The 15,880-nt window shown below is 36.8% G+C and overlaps 1 protein-coding gene across 2 annotated transcripts in view; it reads right to left on the bottom strand.

Moving 5' to 3' along the window:
• The window catches only part of C12H2orf88 (chromosome 12 C2orf88 homolog), a 342,050-nt gene that overhangs the window by 117,571 nt on the left and 208,599 nt on the right, over positions 1-15,880 (bottom strand). For both annotated transcript variants that reach the window (XM_025403899.1, XM_025403896.1), the window contains exon 2: positions 7,069-7,138. The gene's annotated coding sequence lies outside the window, so the exon portion shown is untranslated. The remainder of the gene's footprint in view (positions 1-7,068; positions 7,139-15,880) is intronic.

The following is a 15,880-nucleotide window of genomic DNA, read 5'->3' as shown; positions in this document are numbered from 1 at the left end:
TGTTTCCAACCTCACAATGTTGTGCTCTTAGTTTCCATGGAAGGAGTACTTTTTCCAGGAAACACTAGAAGGGTTCCTTTGAATGGAAGCTGAGACTGCCACATCAGCCACTTTGAGGTCTTCAAGGCTCTGAACCAACAGGGAAAGAAAGGGATTACTATATTCACTGGGACAATTAATCCTAATCATAAAGTGGGAAAAGGGTTGATACTACAAAACAGAGGGAAGACTGTCTCAAAGGCAAGAGATTCTCTGAGCAACTCTTCATATCCATATCTGAGCAACTCTTCATATCCACATCTGAGCAATTCCTTCCATATCCATGGTAAAATTTACAAGATTAGAGCAAACCAAGCCAAGCAAGAACCACAATGGTTCAGATATTTCAGGAATGAAGGTTTAGGTCACTCTGACTGATAAATAATAACACCTAGCTAAAATGATAACTGAGCAAAGGGAGCACGGGAAGGGGAGTGGAAGAGGGAGTTACAAATACCTACTATGGCCTCATAAAGTGTGTAGGCTGCAACCATCATGCATATTTTCTAATTTTTCACTTTTCCCATCTTCCCTGAAGTCTTTGAGGATATGAAGCTAATTATGGAATAGGTCAGGGTCTGGAAGCGAAAAGTAGTGGGAATTAACATTGAGGAGATTCGTAATCTTCCTGCAAATAAACCACCTCAGGTGAAATTATTACAGGTTATCAGATGGAAGAGGAGGACTGCTCCTACTAACAACTAAGACTCAGTGGAGTTTGTTAATTCAGGCAACAATTGGTGATATTTTAAGGAATGTTTTGTCATTACATTGTATAAATTATCAGTGTCCTATTTTCTATTGATAGTGAGGTCATTACTGATTTCAAGTCTAATCTATGTGTATGTTAACATCCACAATGTGCTTATACTATGTGATAGATTTCTTTGGAGGAAGGGAAACAAAGTGAAGGATTTGTAGTTGGATTCATCAGAACTTACCCAAACATTTCCATTCACAGGTTCCCACTCTCCTAATCTATGCCTAGAAAGGCTGCACTGTAATGCTGAAAGATGTAGAAGCAAATTTAGGTTTGTTTTTTGGATATTTCAGCCCCATTAGTACAAGAAATACGACAGTCTTTTAGGTAGTTTCTAGTGCAATCAGAACCTTTCCCATGGCCTTCATGCTTATAATTTCCACTATAATATTTTATTACACCAGTTACTTCAACTCTTAAGCCTTATTGCTGAGAGGCACCTGGTTACCAGCAACAAAAGCTGCTCATTTAAGAAATGTTTTGTCACTGTATGGTATGGATGATCAGTGTCCTATTTTCCATTGACAGTGAGGTCATTACCAATTTCAAATTTAATCTATGTATATGTTAACATCTACAACGTGCTTATACTATGTGATAAATTGTGCAGGAGGAAGGGGAACACAAATGGAGGAAAGAAATGACCCATGGCCTCAAGTATGTTGTGATCTTATAATCAGGAGCTAAAAGAGTTCTGCTAAGCTTCAGAGAGGAAACAGGATTCTTTCAGCTGCCTCATCCCCTCTTCACTAGATGATCGGTGAACACTATATTTGTTAGAGTTAGAGACGAGTAGAGACGAGAGGATCTATTTCTTGGAGTCCTAAGTACTGATCTAGTATTTCTCATAGAAGCGGTGTTATAAATGACAGTTAAGCTTTCACACGAATTCTTCAAAGTCTATTGAACCCAAAAGGTACTGAAATACACTATTATTTGCATATAAAATATTGTAAATATCTGGCAAAATTATGAATAGGCTTTAATTGAATAACCAGGAAACTTAATTACCATCCAGACATTGTTCCTATGGTAAAATATATTTCATGTCTAATCTAATATGGTATTGAAAATATCCTTTTCCTTTCCCTCCCCTCAAGCATATATTGCCTACCCTGGCATCTATGGTTAAAAGGGAGTCCTCCTCTCCTGGCCACTTCCCAATAATGCCATGTGGTCTGGCAATGAAGGAATCACCCCTGACTAGGTGTAAAGAGAAAGGTGGCTTGGGAAATGGTTGGCAGCAGTGGTAGAAAGTAGAAGATGGGCTTCACAGCCAGGCTGACTAGGAAAACTAGAAAAGTTTTCCCATGGCTTTTTCAACGCACTATATGTGTCTGACCCCAACAGGAGGCCACCAGAGGCAGCATTCCCTCCATCTGTCCCCAGATAAAACCTTTTTCAAGAATACCTTTTACTTCTTTCACAATCAATATTTTACAAAATGTTAAGTAACTTGTCGAAGTCCATTTAGCAAGAAAATATGAAAGCCAAGGTTGAAAGTTAGGTTTATCTTACTCCCATGTCCCTTCCTGTATGTTTTTCAGTACTTTCTGGGAAAATGTAATCACCTTAAAAACAGTCAACAAGTGGGTTAGAAGAGGGGATGTCAGTTAATTAAATGACTGAATCACAGTTGTTTAACTACAGTCTCTGTAGACTGTAATCTGATTAAAGGAATTTTATTGTGGTTTTTTTTGACTCCATGAATACATTAAAGAGTTATATAACATAGCCTCAAAAAATAGTTAATAAGGGGCATTTTCCACCAATCTATCATGATAGATAAACTATATTTCCCATCAGTGGTCTCAAATCAGTCAGCACATTAAAATCACCCAGAAGCTTTAAAATTACCTGAGCTTTGGCCAGGAATATTGGCTCATGCCTGTAATCCCAGCACTTTGGGAGGCCAAGGTGGGTGGATCACTTGAGGTGAGGAATTCGAAACCAGCCTGGCCAACATGGTAAAACCCTGTCTCTACTAAAAATGCAAAAATTAGCCGGGCATGGTGGTGGGTGTCTGTAATCCCAGGTACATGGGAGGCTGAGGCAGGAGAATTCCTTGAGCCCAGGAAGCAGAGGTTGCAGTGGGCAGAGACCATGCCACTGCACTCTAGCCTGGGGCAACAGAGCCAGACTCTGTCTCAAAAACAAACAAACAACAACAACAACAACAAAAACAAAGAAAAAACCTGAGCTCTACTCCAGACCAATTAAATTAGACTCTCTGGGGGTAGGGCTTTGTGCAAATTTACCCATTTGACTCGATGTATGTCCAAGGTTGAGAAGTTTTGGTATAATATCTTATAAAGAAAATAGACTTCGGAGTCTCAGACCTAGGCTTGAAGTCAAGATCCATAACTTGCTGGCTGTGTGACTTCAACAAGCAAGGTACTTAATTGTTTTAAGAGTGAGAAAGCGAAGAAACCTTCTCAGAGGAATGTGAGTCTCCTCACATTATCAGGCCCAAAGAGGCATGGAAGTAAGGCAGCAGTGACATCCCACTTTCCCTGCTTGAGTTCATCACCTCTCGAAGCTGCTTGCTACGTGGACTCTAGACTGACTGTCGCTGCAAATAGCTGTAATTAACCTAACAGTGTTGCATGATGGACACTATAATTCATGCCCTAGAGTTTAACAATGTATAGCTAATCACTAATCAATGTCATTTCTGTAAACCAATGAGAATTCCTGAAAAACAACTTGGTATCAGCCCACGGTCTCCCTTTTTTGCCTTTAAAACCCTACTTTTTACAAAGGTCAAATGGAACTCTTATGCAAGGTTATCAGGTCTGAGTCTTCTTGGCAGCTGTCCTCACCTCGGCTCAAGTAAACTCATTAAAATTAAATTTAGTGCCTCAGCTTCTTCCTTTAGGTTGACAAGAGAGTAGATTTTTTAAATTTTATTTTGAGACAGGCTCTGTCGCCCAGCTTGGAGTGCAGTGTGATCTTGACTCACTGCAGCCTCCACCTCCCAGGCATCAATCCTCCCACGTCAGCCTCCCAAGTAGTTGGGACTACAGGTGCACACCACCACACCTGGCTAATTTTTTTTATTTTTAGTAGAGACAGGGTTTTGCCATATTGCCCAGGCTGGTCTCAAACTCCTGAGCTCAAGCAATCTTCCCGCCTTGGCCTCCCAAAGTGCTGGGATTCCAGGCGTGTGCTACCACACCCTGCCAAGAGAGTAGATTTTAAGTGTTCTCACCACATACAAAAAATAAATATGTGAGATAATACATATGTTAAATAGCCTGGTTTAGCCATTCCACAATGTATACATATAACAGAACATCATGTTGTCCGCCATAAATATATATAATTTTTACTTGTCAATTTTTTTTAAAAGCGTTAAGTTTTATAAGGATCAGGGAGAATGTATTTGAGCATCTCACATTGCGTTTGGAATATAGTAGAAACACAATAAATGGTAGCATTAATACTGGAAAACTGCTATAGTGGAGAGAAAGTGGGTTTAGAATTGGGTATACGTGGCTTCAAATCCCATTTCTACCATTTTACTCTGATAAGTTAAATGTTCTCCGTGCCTTAGCTTCCTAATTTGTATAATGGATAGAACAATTCCTATTTTAAAGAATTGCTATGATAATTAAATGAAATAACATTTGTAAAACATCTAGCACATTACTTCTATTGTTTGCAACCCAGCTGTACTAGTAAAACTGCCCTTGAAACAGTCACAGAATATTCCTTACATTTAGAAATGTTCTCTTTTAGATGTAGCATATGGTGGTTCTGTGTTAATCTACATTAGATGGGCATATGTAGGTTCTGTGTTTAGTGTAATAAATGTATATAACAGAATACATTCTATTTATTCTATACTGTTAACTATATCAACTGAAGAATGATTAAATTCAGAAATTTGGAAAGGAGAGCTTTATTTCACATAAAGCTTTGTAGCCTGCAGGTGGCCATCCTGACAGGCTGGGAAGCATAGCCTCTGGCCAGAAGTCAGAAACAGATACTTCAAGGGTCAGAAGAGTAAGACAGGAATTTATGCTGAATGGGGTGGCCAAATGTGCATATTTAATAAGCTATAGGAAAAGTCATGAATATTTATGAAAGGAGAAACATATGTATGCTCACATGATCCAAGGTTGGAGTTTTCAGCCCTCTTGCATCAAAAGGTAAAGTAGAGGGCACAAAAACCCTCACTGTGCATACTCCATAGACTGGCCAGAACCACTCCATAGTCAGTGGTCTCTTATTAGGTAAAAGGGAGGGGCAATGTCAGGTAAAAAGGAGGGGCAATGTCAGGTGGATAGCTGTATCTGTGGTAGTCTTCAGAAAGGGCTGGTTTCTGTTTAGCCCCTAGGGGAGAAAGCCCATCCCATCATGGTTGGGAACTCGGTTTTCAAAGTTTCTCTGGGGTCCCCTTGGCCAAGAGGTAGTTTTGTTGAGTCAGTTGTGGAGTGGCGGGTGCTTAGGATTTCATTTTTATTTCTTACCTACTATACCATAGAATAAAGCTTCAAGATTTGGTGGCTGGATATAATGAAGGGACTTACTGAGGAGAGGGCAAGTGGAACCTGCTGAGTTAGTGAGTTGGAAGGGAAATGCAGGCATCTCACCCTTCCATCTATAGGGGAGTTTAAATTTTTTCCCCCAAAGGGTCTAATAATTTAAGTCTTTAAAACAAACTAATAGAGTAACAGAAAAAATGCATACAAATTGACTAACATGCACATGTGTGCACAGGGGTCATATACAATATGAAAAACTCAAAGAAAGGCAAGATGGTTAATGCTTAAATATTTGCTTCATTGGGGAAAGGTAAGATGGGGGTTAGGAGTAAATTATTTTCAGGGGAAAAGAATGAGCCCAAAAAACAATTCCCTGGAACTAAGTTCCTCTGGGCTCTGGGGGACATGGAGTCACAGGGTACGGGAGGGAGAGAAGAAGAAAGGCATGGGTTAAAGGAGGTCTTGTAATGCAGATGAAAATATCTCAGGTAATGTCAGGGATGCCCTCAGAAAAAACAGATGGTAGCTTGTGGTTGAGTTAATCTTTCCTAGATCCAGAGAGGGAGGTGTCAGGGAATAGGGAGATGTCAGGGAATGGGGGAATGGGGATTGGCTCAGAGAAAGCATGGCTGTTGATTTCACTGATGCACATTTTCTTTACAAATACAAATCTCCTCCACAAAAGACAACCTTGCAGGGCCATTCCTTTCTGCAGACTCTCTCAATATCCATCTTAAAATATGTTTTATAAAGTATATTTTGGAGTAAAATAGTTTTAGTTTCCTTTACATCTGTGTTGATCTGTGTTGTTAGGCAGAGCTGTTGCTTGGACCTGATCCCCTAGTGAAGATCAAAGTGACCCAGAACACAGGGGAAGCCAGGCTAGATTGTCATCACTGCCTTCGTGAAATGGAATCTTGTACAGTCATTAGCTACTTACATCTCAGTGCTTCAATGCTATAGTAGTAGGGGTTTGTAATCAAGACACATTGTGTCAGCAGTGTTAAAACATCCCTGCTCCATTCTGACAACAAAATCTATAAATAGTTGATCTGGATATGGCTCACACCAGACCCTTGTATAATTCTCTATCTTCACAAGATGTGCCTGGCATATAAGGCCAAAGAACCTGGACCAATGCCTGACACATACAAAGTACTCAATAAATGGCCCTTGAATTGAACTGACCCGTGTCCTCTGCCTGGAACACTTCTTTAGCTGGAACTAGATGTGAACATTTATTGGGTCTTACCAAGTGCCTGACCCTTTACTAGGCACTTTATATAGAGATCACCTCATTCACCTGGCAAACTCCTGCCCATCCTTCAAGATCCAGCTCAAATGTCACCTATTCTGTTAAACCTTGATTCCCTCCAGCAAAGTCCTCTGTGCTTTTGCACTGACAGCTCTTTGCTCAATCTTTAGAAGAGCGCTTACCACCTTCTATGTTAACAGATCTGTTTACAAGTCTGTCTCCCCCACTGGAATATGAGGTCATCGGGGTCATTGTGTCTTCATTAATTTTTTTGTGTGAATGGCACAAACATGATGAAATTAATTTGTAAAATACTCTTGCAATTTTGCTAGCTGTCACACTGAATATATTTATTTAAAAAACTACATCCTTCTAGACAAAAGCCAGCTAATTTTTATATAACTGAGAAAGAAAGGAAGTTTCTATACAACCGAGGAAGAATGAATTCTATAATATCTGCACAGACCAGCTGTGAGAATCAACACCTCACAAGAAATACATAATATATTTCTGCTAGCACCAACCTTGGAATCAAATAGGTGTGCTCAGGATATCTATTTCACCTGGTCACCTTCAGCTGGCAGTTCCAATAGGCTGCAACAAGAAAAAGAAGGATGAGAAGATTTGTATCTCTCTCTCTCCTTCTCTCTCTCTGACACACACACTCCTCATTTTTCACTAAAGCATTATTGTCCAAAATCTCTTTTTTTTTGCGGGGGGGGGAGTCTTGCTCTGTCTCGCAGGCTGGAGTAGAGCGGCCCAATCTCGGTTCACTGCAACCTCTGCCTCTTGGGTTCAAGCAATTCTCCTACCTCAGCCTCCTGAGTAGCTGGGATTACAGGTGTGCATCACCACATGCAGCTAATTTTTGTATTTTTAGTAGAGAGGCTTTCGCCATGTTGGCCAGGCTGTTCTCAAACACCTGACTTCAGGTGATCCACCCGCCTCAGCTTCCCATAGTGCTGGGATTACAGGGGTGAGCCACTGTGCCCAGCCCAAAATTGTTAACTCAAATATAAAATGGAGAAAGAATACTCACAGAGTTTTGTGAAGATAAAATGAGATAATGTATATGAAGTGCCTGATACCGTGACTAATTCATTGCCAGCTAAAAAGTGGTAGTTACGGTACTTGTGGGTTCGGTGGCCCACACTAGACCACACTTTATTAACCTTCTGGCTTTCTGATTCCTTTGTTTCCACTAAATGGTGTGGAGCAGGAAGCCTAGTGAGAAAAATTTCTTGACTCTTAGGTGTTTGACATGAGCAAGCAACTGGTTGAACTGTGGCACCATTTACTGAAATAGAGAAGATTGCGTGGGGAGGGTAGTTTTGATAAATCACGAGTTCTGCCTTGTACATGTTAAGTTGAAAATTCCTATTAACTATCCAAAAGGGGTGTAAAATAGACTGTTGAATATGAGTCTGGAGCAGATCAGCAAATAATTAATGTTAAAAGTCAGAGAGTCGGATGAAACATCTATGGAAAAAGCATACATATAATACATGAAATGTTTTTTTCACAGTTATAAAATGAATTCTGTTCTAAAATTTTCCTTTCTACTTGTATTTGATATTCACCTTTCTATGTCAGTACATATAGATTCAGCTGGAGATACTGTAACTTATTTAATTTCTAATAGTTGTACATGTATTTTGTTCCCAACTTAAAACATTACATGCTTTACAAATATCTTTGAGAGTTTATGCAAGTTGATCAGAGGGTACAATCCTAAAAGATAGAATTGCTGAGTCAAATGCAACGGCATATTTAAAAATTTAAAAGATAGGGCCAGATTGTCCTGCAAAATGGATAAAAAGTAAAACTTATACTCCCACCAAGAGGGAAAAAAGGGGATATTTTCTCATGCTTGTCCTCACTTTGAATGAGAAATGGTATTTCACTGATCTTTTAATTTTGTTCTTATTTAACTATGAGTGAGGTTGAACATCTTTTCAGAGGTTTATCAGATAAATATATATATCTGTGTGTGTGTGTGTGTGTATATATATATATGTATTTCTTTTTGCCATTTTTCCATTGGGTTGTTAACCTTCTTATTTTTAAGAGTTTTGGGCTAAAGGTAAGAAGAAAGCCTTTTTTTTTACCTTATCATAAGTGCTTCATTTTCACCCTTCTGCTATGTTTGGATACTAGGACTTCTATTTCAGGCCACATTTAATAACCAGGTAGTTTATTTATCTTCCTGCTGTAAACAATTAGAACATAGGGTAAAATATAAGAAAGAACTTTTCAGAAATTGGACACTGGCAGCATAAGACTGTAATTCCTAAGAGAAGGGAAACAAATGATGTGATGCACAGAATTGTCCTAGAGGCAGATTTTGGATCACAGTGAAGGGAGGAGAAAACTAAGAGAAAAGCCATCTTGCTAAGTCAAGGAAACAGATCAGTAATTGGAAACACTGAGGAGACTAGGTATTGTGGGGCAAAGGGCCAGAGAGGAGGGAGCTATGCAATGAAAGGCTGTAGAGGTCCCCTTGAATCTGAAATAGGCTGTAAATGAATGGAATGAAAGAAACTTCATGAGACAGGCAAAGAACTCCTTAAGAACAATAGCTGAACACTTACTTGAGTTCACAATGGGCTCTAAATTCTCAGTAGCCAGAGTAGGAAGACTAGTGAATGCCCAGGGCATTAAAAAACCCTAGAAAGGTCATGCATTAGTAATCAGACTAAACTAGTCCTAGAATAAAGGCTACTGTAGACCAACCCTAGTAAACTTAAAAGTCAGCCTTTAAAACATTAACTTGATCTACAAGTAACTTGACTCCTTGTCTAAACCAACTTCATCACTCTTCAAAGGAAGACAACAAACTTCAGCTATTCTACAACATAATATTTACAATTCCCTGCACTCAATAAAAAATTACTAGACATACAAACGAGAAAAAAAATGTGACTCATACTAAGGGGAAAAACAGTCAATAGAAATAGACGAATAAATAAATAAGACATAGATAATGACTGGGCATGGTGGTTAATGCCTGTAATCCCAGCACTTTGGGAGGCTGAGGCGGGTGGACTGCTTGAGGCCAGGAGTTCAAGACTAGCCTGGCCAACATGGCGAAACCCTGTCTCTAAATAAAAATATAAAAAAATCACTTGAACTCTAGAGGCAGAGGTTGCAGTGAGCCAAGATCACACTACTGCACTCCAGAGTGAGACTCTGTCTCAATTGAAAAAAAAAAAAGAAATAGATAATGGAATTTGCAGAGAAGAACTTTAAAACAGCCACTATAAATATGCTCAAGGTTTTAAAGGAAAATATGAGCATAATAAGGAAAAAATAGAAGACATAATATGAATTGTCTGGAGATGAAATATAATATCTGAAATGAAAATTCACTTGGTTAGATTAATAGACAATTAGATACTGCAGGAAAAAAAATCAGTTGTACCAGAAGAAATAGCAATAGAAGCTATCAAAACTGAAGTACAGAGAGAAAAAGAGACTGAGCAGTAATATTAACATAGCCTCTGTGACTTGTAGGACATTAAGTTGTCTAATTAATATATGTGTCATTACAGTCCCAGAAAATGATGAGGGGATAAAAATATATGAATAAATAATGGCTGAGTTTTTTCCAAATTTAATGAAAACTATAAACTCCCAAATCCAGAAAGCTCAATGAATCCAAAGCAGTATTAACATAAAGAAAATCACATCAAAGCATATAAAATAATACTGCTGAGAATTACTGATAAACAGAAAATCTTAAAAGTAGCCAAAGAGTAAGACACACTACATACAGGAACAATGATAAGTAATATTGATTTCCTGTCAAAACAATGCAATCTGAAATATAAATAACATCTTTAAAGTGTTTAAAGAAAAATGTTGGCAATATAGAATTCTATATCCAGTGAAATGTCTCAACATAAGATTAAAATAATGTCTTCTTCAAACAAACGAAAGCTGAGAGGATTTGTTTCCAACAATCGTGAAGTAAAAGAAATGCTAAATGATTTCTTTCAGGCTTAAGGAAAATGTTATCATATAGACACTTCAATCTTCAACAGTAGTTCTCCACTGGGGAGAACTTGCCCCCCCATAAAACATTTGGCAATGTTTGAAGGCATTTTTAATGTGTATGAAATGAGGAGAGTTGTTGCTGGCATCCAATAACTTGAGCCAGGAATGCTGCTAAACACCTTACAATACACAGCATACCTCCCCACAAAAAAGAATAATCCAGCCCAAAATGTCAAAGTGCTAATGTTGAAACACTTATCTACACAGGAAATGAAGAGCACTGGGAAATATAGGTATATGCAAAAATACTTAAAGCTTTTTATAGAAAATTGTTTAAGGCAAGAATAACAACAATGTATCAGGGAATTTATAACATAGGTGAAGGTAAAATGTATGACAGCAATCATACATAAAGCAGTAAAATATCATTTGAAGGTAGACTATGATAATTAAAAAGTATCTACATAAAAACAGGCATAGTGAGTAAATCAATAGTGGAGATGAAATGAAACACTAAAAAATAATCAGAAAGAAGACAGAAAAAGAAAAATGGAACAAAGAAGAGATGGAACCCTAAACTTAAACCAAATCATATTGAAAATTACATTAAATGTAAATAATCTAAACACTCCAATCAAAAGGCAGAAGTTATAAGACTGAATAAAAAACAACACCCAACTACATGTGGTCTACCAAAAAAAAACACTGGAAAAATAAAGACACAGATAGGCTGAAAGTGAATGGATGAGAAAAAATACAACATAAAAACACTAATCCTAAGAAAGCTGGGTAGCTATATTAATGTCACACAAAGCTGATTTCAGGACAAGGGATATTGCCAGAGATAAAGAAGATGATTTTATAATGATTAGAGTTGATTTAATTTATCATGAAAACATAATAATCCTAAATATGTATGCACTTACTTACAGAGCTTTAAAATACATCTAAAAACTGACAAATGAAAAGAGAAGTAGTCAGATTCATCATTATAGTTGGATACTTTAACACTCCTCACTTAGTAACTGATAGAACAAGTAGATAGAAAATAAGAAAGGCTATATAGAACTTAAACAAACCTGACTTGACATTTAAAGAATCATACATGCAATAACAACTGAACACAAATTATTTTCAAGTGTTCATGAAACATTCACCAAGATAGAACATAAGATGGGTCATAAAACCATTTTTAATAAATGTAAAATGATTTCAATAATACCTACTACATTCTCTGATTACAACAGAAGTTAGAAACCAGTAACAAAAATATATCTGGAAAATACCTGAATATTTGGAAATTAATCATACTTCTAAATAAGTATGGTCAAAAAATAATCACAAGAAAAATTAGGAAATATTTTGTATTGTGTGTGACTTTGAAGTTTTCTTTGCCATGTTGGAATTTAAATTTTTTTATCTAAATACATTTACCAAGCTATAGTAGAAAAGATTGGTAAACATGCCTAGCTAATTTTAAATTTCATCATGGCAAAGAAGTTCAAACAAATTTACATGCTTAGAATGTTTGACACCAACATTTACATCATACTGCATAATACTCACATTTTCTTCTCATACTTTTCTGGTTTCATTTTTGAGATTTAAATTTTGAGAAATAAAAAATTGTCCTTGCTTTCATGGAGTTTATGGCTTAGTGGTCAGGGATCCACATGGCTAGTTTTCTGTCCCAATACCATTTATTATATAGTCCATCTACTTAATGGCCTAACTTAAAATGACACTTTTATCTCTTCTGTAGTTTTCCTACATGATTTGATCTATTGATCTATTTTTTCTTTTCTCTTTTTTTTTTTTTTTGAGACAGAGTCTTGCTCTGTTGCCAGGCTGGAGTACAGTGGCATGATCTTGGCTCACTGTAACCTCCACCTCCCGGGTTCAAGCGATTCTCCTGCCTCAGCCTCCTGAGCAGCTGGGACCAGAGGCACACGCCACCACGCCCAGCTAATTTTTGTATTTTTAGTAGAGACAGGGTTTCACTATGTTGGCCAGGATGGTCTTGATCTCTTGACCTCATGGTTCACCCACCTCAGCCTCCCAAAGTGCTGGGATTACAGGCGTAAAGCTACCACACCCGGCCTTTTCTCTATTTTTAAATTCTTCAAAACTGTGCATTTTAAATTATTACACCTTAAAGTGTTTTCATATCCATTAGTGATATTCCCCTCTCATTTCTTTTCCTTATAAAAATTTACCTAGCTATTCTGAAATATTTATATTTTAAAAAGTATCAGTATTTGAATTGGAAAGTACATTGCATTTATAAAATAAAGAGAAAGGCATTTTAAATTTGGTTTGGTTTATTTGGGGTTAAGCTCTTAATACTCAATGCCTGTGCTCCACACCAGACTAATTAAATCTTTGGTGATGGAGCCTAGATATTCTGCAATTTTTTTTTTCTGAGACGGAGTCTCACTCTGTCACCCAGGCTGAAGTGCAGTGGCACAATCTTGGCTCACTGCAACCTCCGCCTCCCAGGTCCAAGCGATTCAGCCTCCTGAATAGCTGGGACTACAGGCATGCACCATCACACCCGGCTAATTTTTGTATTTTTAGTAGAGGTGGGGTTTCCCCATGTTAGCCAGGCTGGTCTCGAACTCCTGACCTCAGGTGATCCACCACCTTGGCCTCCCAAAGTGCTGCGATTACAGGCGTGAGCCACCACACCCGGCTGATATCTGCAGTTTTTTTAAACTAAGTGATTGTAGCGTACGACCAGGGTAAAGAACCACTGGTCCTATAACATAAAGAAAATATTAAATCTCAAATAATAAATAGAAAGACACACCCTTTTCTTGAATAGGAGGACTCAGTATTGTATGGTAGCTAAAATTTTTTTCTGGGCTTCATACAGGCCTTCAAATTTATTTCTATATTTATTTTTATTAATTATTTTAATTCTAGAAGGGTAGCTTTTAGAGTATTAATATTTTGATTGCGACCCACAGTAAGTAACACAACTTCAAAAGGAGACCTGTTATATACACTGATAAAAGTTTCCCATAATTCTATTTGCACTTTACTCTGAGTACGTACACTATTCTATTCTTACTCTATTTTGTAAAAAATGCTGATATCTAAACAGTATTTTGAAAAATACTGCTCTACTTTACCCGTCCATTGAGGGTTTGGAAGAATCATCTATAGACTGGCACTTTTCAGAGTATTCCACTTTCTTCCTGGTTGTGTTTTTCTCTGGAAAATCTACATATGTCCATTTCATACAGGTCTTCTAGGTCTTCAAATTTATTTCCATAATACTTTTGCAGTATACTCTTTTAATTCTCTGTCTGTAAACCATTTATCTTTCTCCCTCCTAATTTATAGTATTTGTACATTCTTTAAATTGATAAATTAAGCTAGTGTGTTTTTTCTCTTCAAAAAAGTTATAAATTTATATTATCAATTTGATTGCTGTTTCTGACTCAATTTATGATTTTATCTTTTTAGTTTTGTTTTAGCTTTCACTTTAATTTGTAGCCTACTTTATGGTTTGTTTTCTAACTTTTTAAGTTAAAGAATGTGTGATTTTCATACTTTCTTGTTTAGCAATACATATTTGAAGCTATGAACATCCGCTAAACACAGCTGTTGTCTCCTATGTTTTGGTATGTAATGTTTTAGCTGTTATTTTGTACACATTCTGCAATATCAGTTTTGTTTCCTCTTTGTACCAAAGATGGTTTTAAACAATTTTTATATTTCCAAGTAGTAGAAGAGATGTTTTTTGTTTTGACTATTCATTTTTGTTTAATTATACTGTGATCAGAGAATATGGTCTGGATTATTTCTAATTTGGGAAATTTATTACAACATTTGCCAATTTAGTAAATGTTTCATGGGCTTTAAAAAATAAGATTGATTTTTGGTTGTCAGGATATAGCATTCAATACAAACTTTTTTCATCAACGTCATTGACTTAATTGTTCAAATACTTTATATCCTTACTAACTTTCAACTGTTTGATCCATGAAGTGAATTAAAGTCTGCTACTACTATTTTTTTTTTTATTTCAACTTTTATTTTAGATTCAGGAGGTGCAGGCTTGTTACCTGGGTATATTGTGTGATGCTGAAGTTTTGGCGTATGATTGGTCCCATTACCCAGGTAGTGAGCTTAGTACCCTACAGTTAGTGTTTCAACCCTGGTTCCCCTTTCCCCAGCTTCCTCCCTCCAGTATTCTCCAGTGTCTATTTTGCTATCTTTATGCTCATGACTTCCCAACGTTTAGCTCTCACTTATAAGTAAGAACATGCAGTGATTGTTTTTCTGTTCTTGCATTAATTAGCTTAGGATAATGGCCTCCAGCTGCATCCATATTGCTGCAAAGAATATGATTTCATTCTTTTTTATGGCTGCATTGCTACTACTGCTTTTTTTCTTACCCTTTCTTCTTGCAGTTCTGCATGTTTTAATGTATTTTTATTATGATATCGTTCCATGCTTTAAGATTTATGAAAGGTATATCTTCTCCGTGGAGTGTTTCCTCTACCATCATAAAATTTCCTTGTCTTGTTTTTCAGTTTCTCTCCTAAATTCAAACCTGTGACTAATATCATGACTCCAGTTTTCTTTTGTTAGCATCTGTCTGGTGTATCTTTTCTGACTTTTTCTTTCTAGTTTCCTAATCATTTCATTCTACATCTCCCTCTTGTGTACATTATAAACCCATCCTTCATTTTACAAAAGTTTAATTTAGAAAGTTTTAATTTTATGAAGATTTATAATACAAATTAATATTAATGATGTCAATATTGTTAGATATTACTGGTATTATTATTGACACATTTTCACATTTAATATTTATGAAGCACACAATTCATTGTTCTATGAACATCATATTTAACAAAACATTTTCATTGTTGTGTGAACATCATAGAATGTACTTATACAAACCTAGATGGTATAATCTACTGCATAGCTAGGCTACATAGCATAGCCTATTGCTCCTTGGCTACAAACCTCTACTGCATGTTACTATACTATATTGTACTGCAGGCAATAGGAACACAATGGCATTTGTATATCTAAACATATAACATAGAAAAGGTACAGTAAAAATATGGTATAAAACATAAAAAATGAGTAGCTAGAACTACAAGTGTGTGGCACCACACCAAGCTAAATTTTTCACTTTTATTTTTTGTAGAGATGGGGTCTCACTATACTGCCCAAACTGGTCTTGAACTCCTGGCCTCAAGCAATCCTCCTGCCTCGGTCTCTCAAAGCACTGGGATTACAGGTGTGAGCCACCATGTCCAGCCTACTTTCTTTATACCCTTGTTTTATAAGCTTTTTCTATTTTAAAAATTTTTTAAT

The sequence above is a fragment of the Theropithecus gelada genome, chromosome 12 (assembly GCF_003255815.1).
Source record: "Theropithecus gelada isolate Dixy chromosome 12, Tgel_1.0, whole genome shotgun sequence".
Taxonomy (NCBI): Eukaryota; Metazoa; Chordata; class Mammalia; order Primates; family Cercopithecidae; genus Theropithecus; species Theropithecus gelada.
This window is presented reverse-complemented; position numbering and strand designations above follow the sequence as displayed.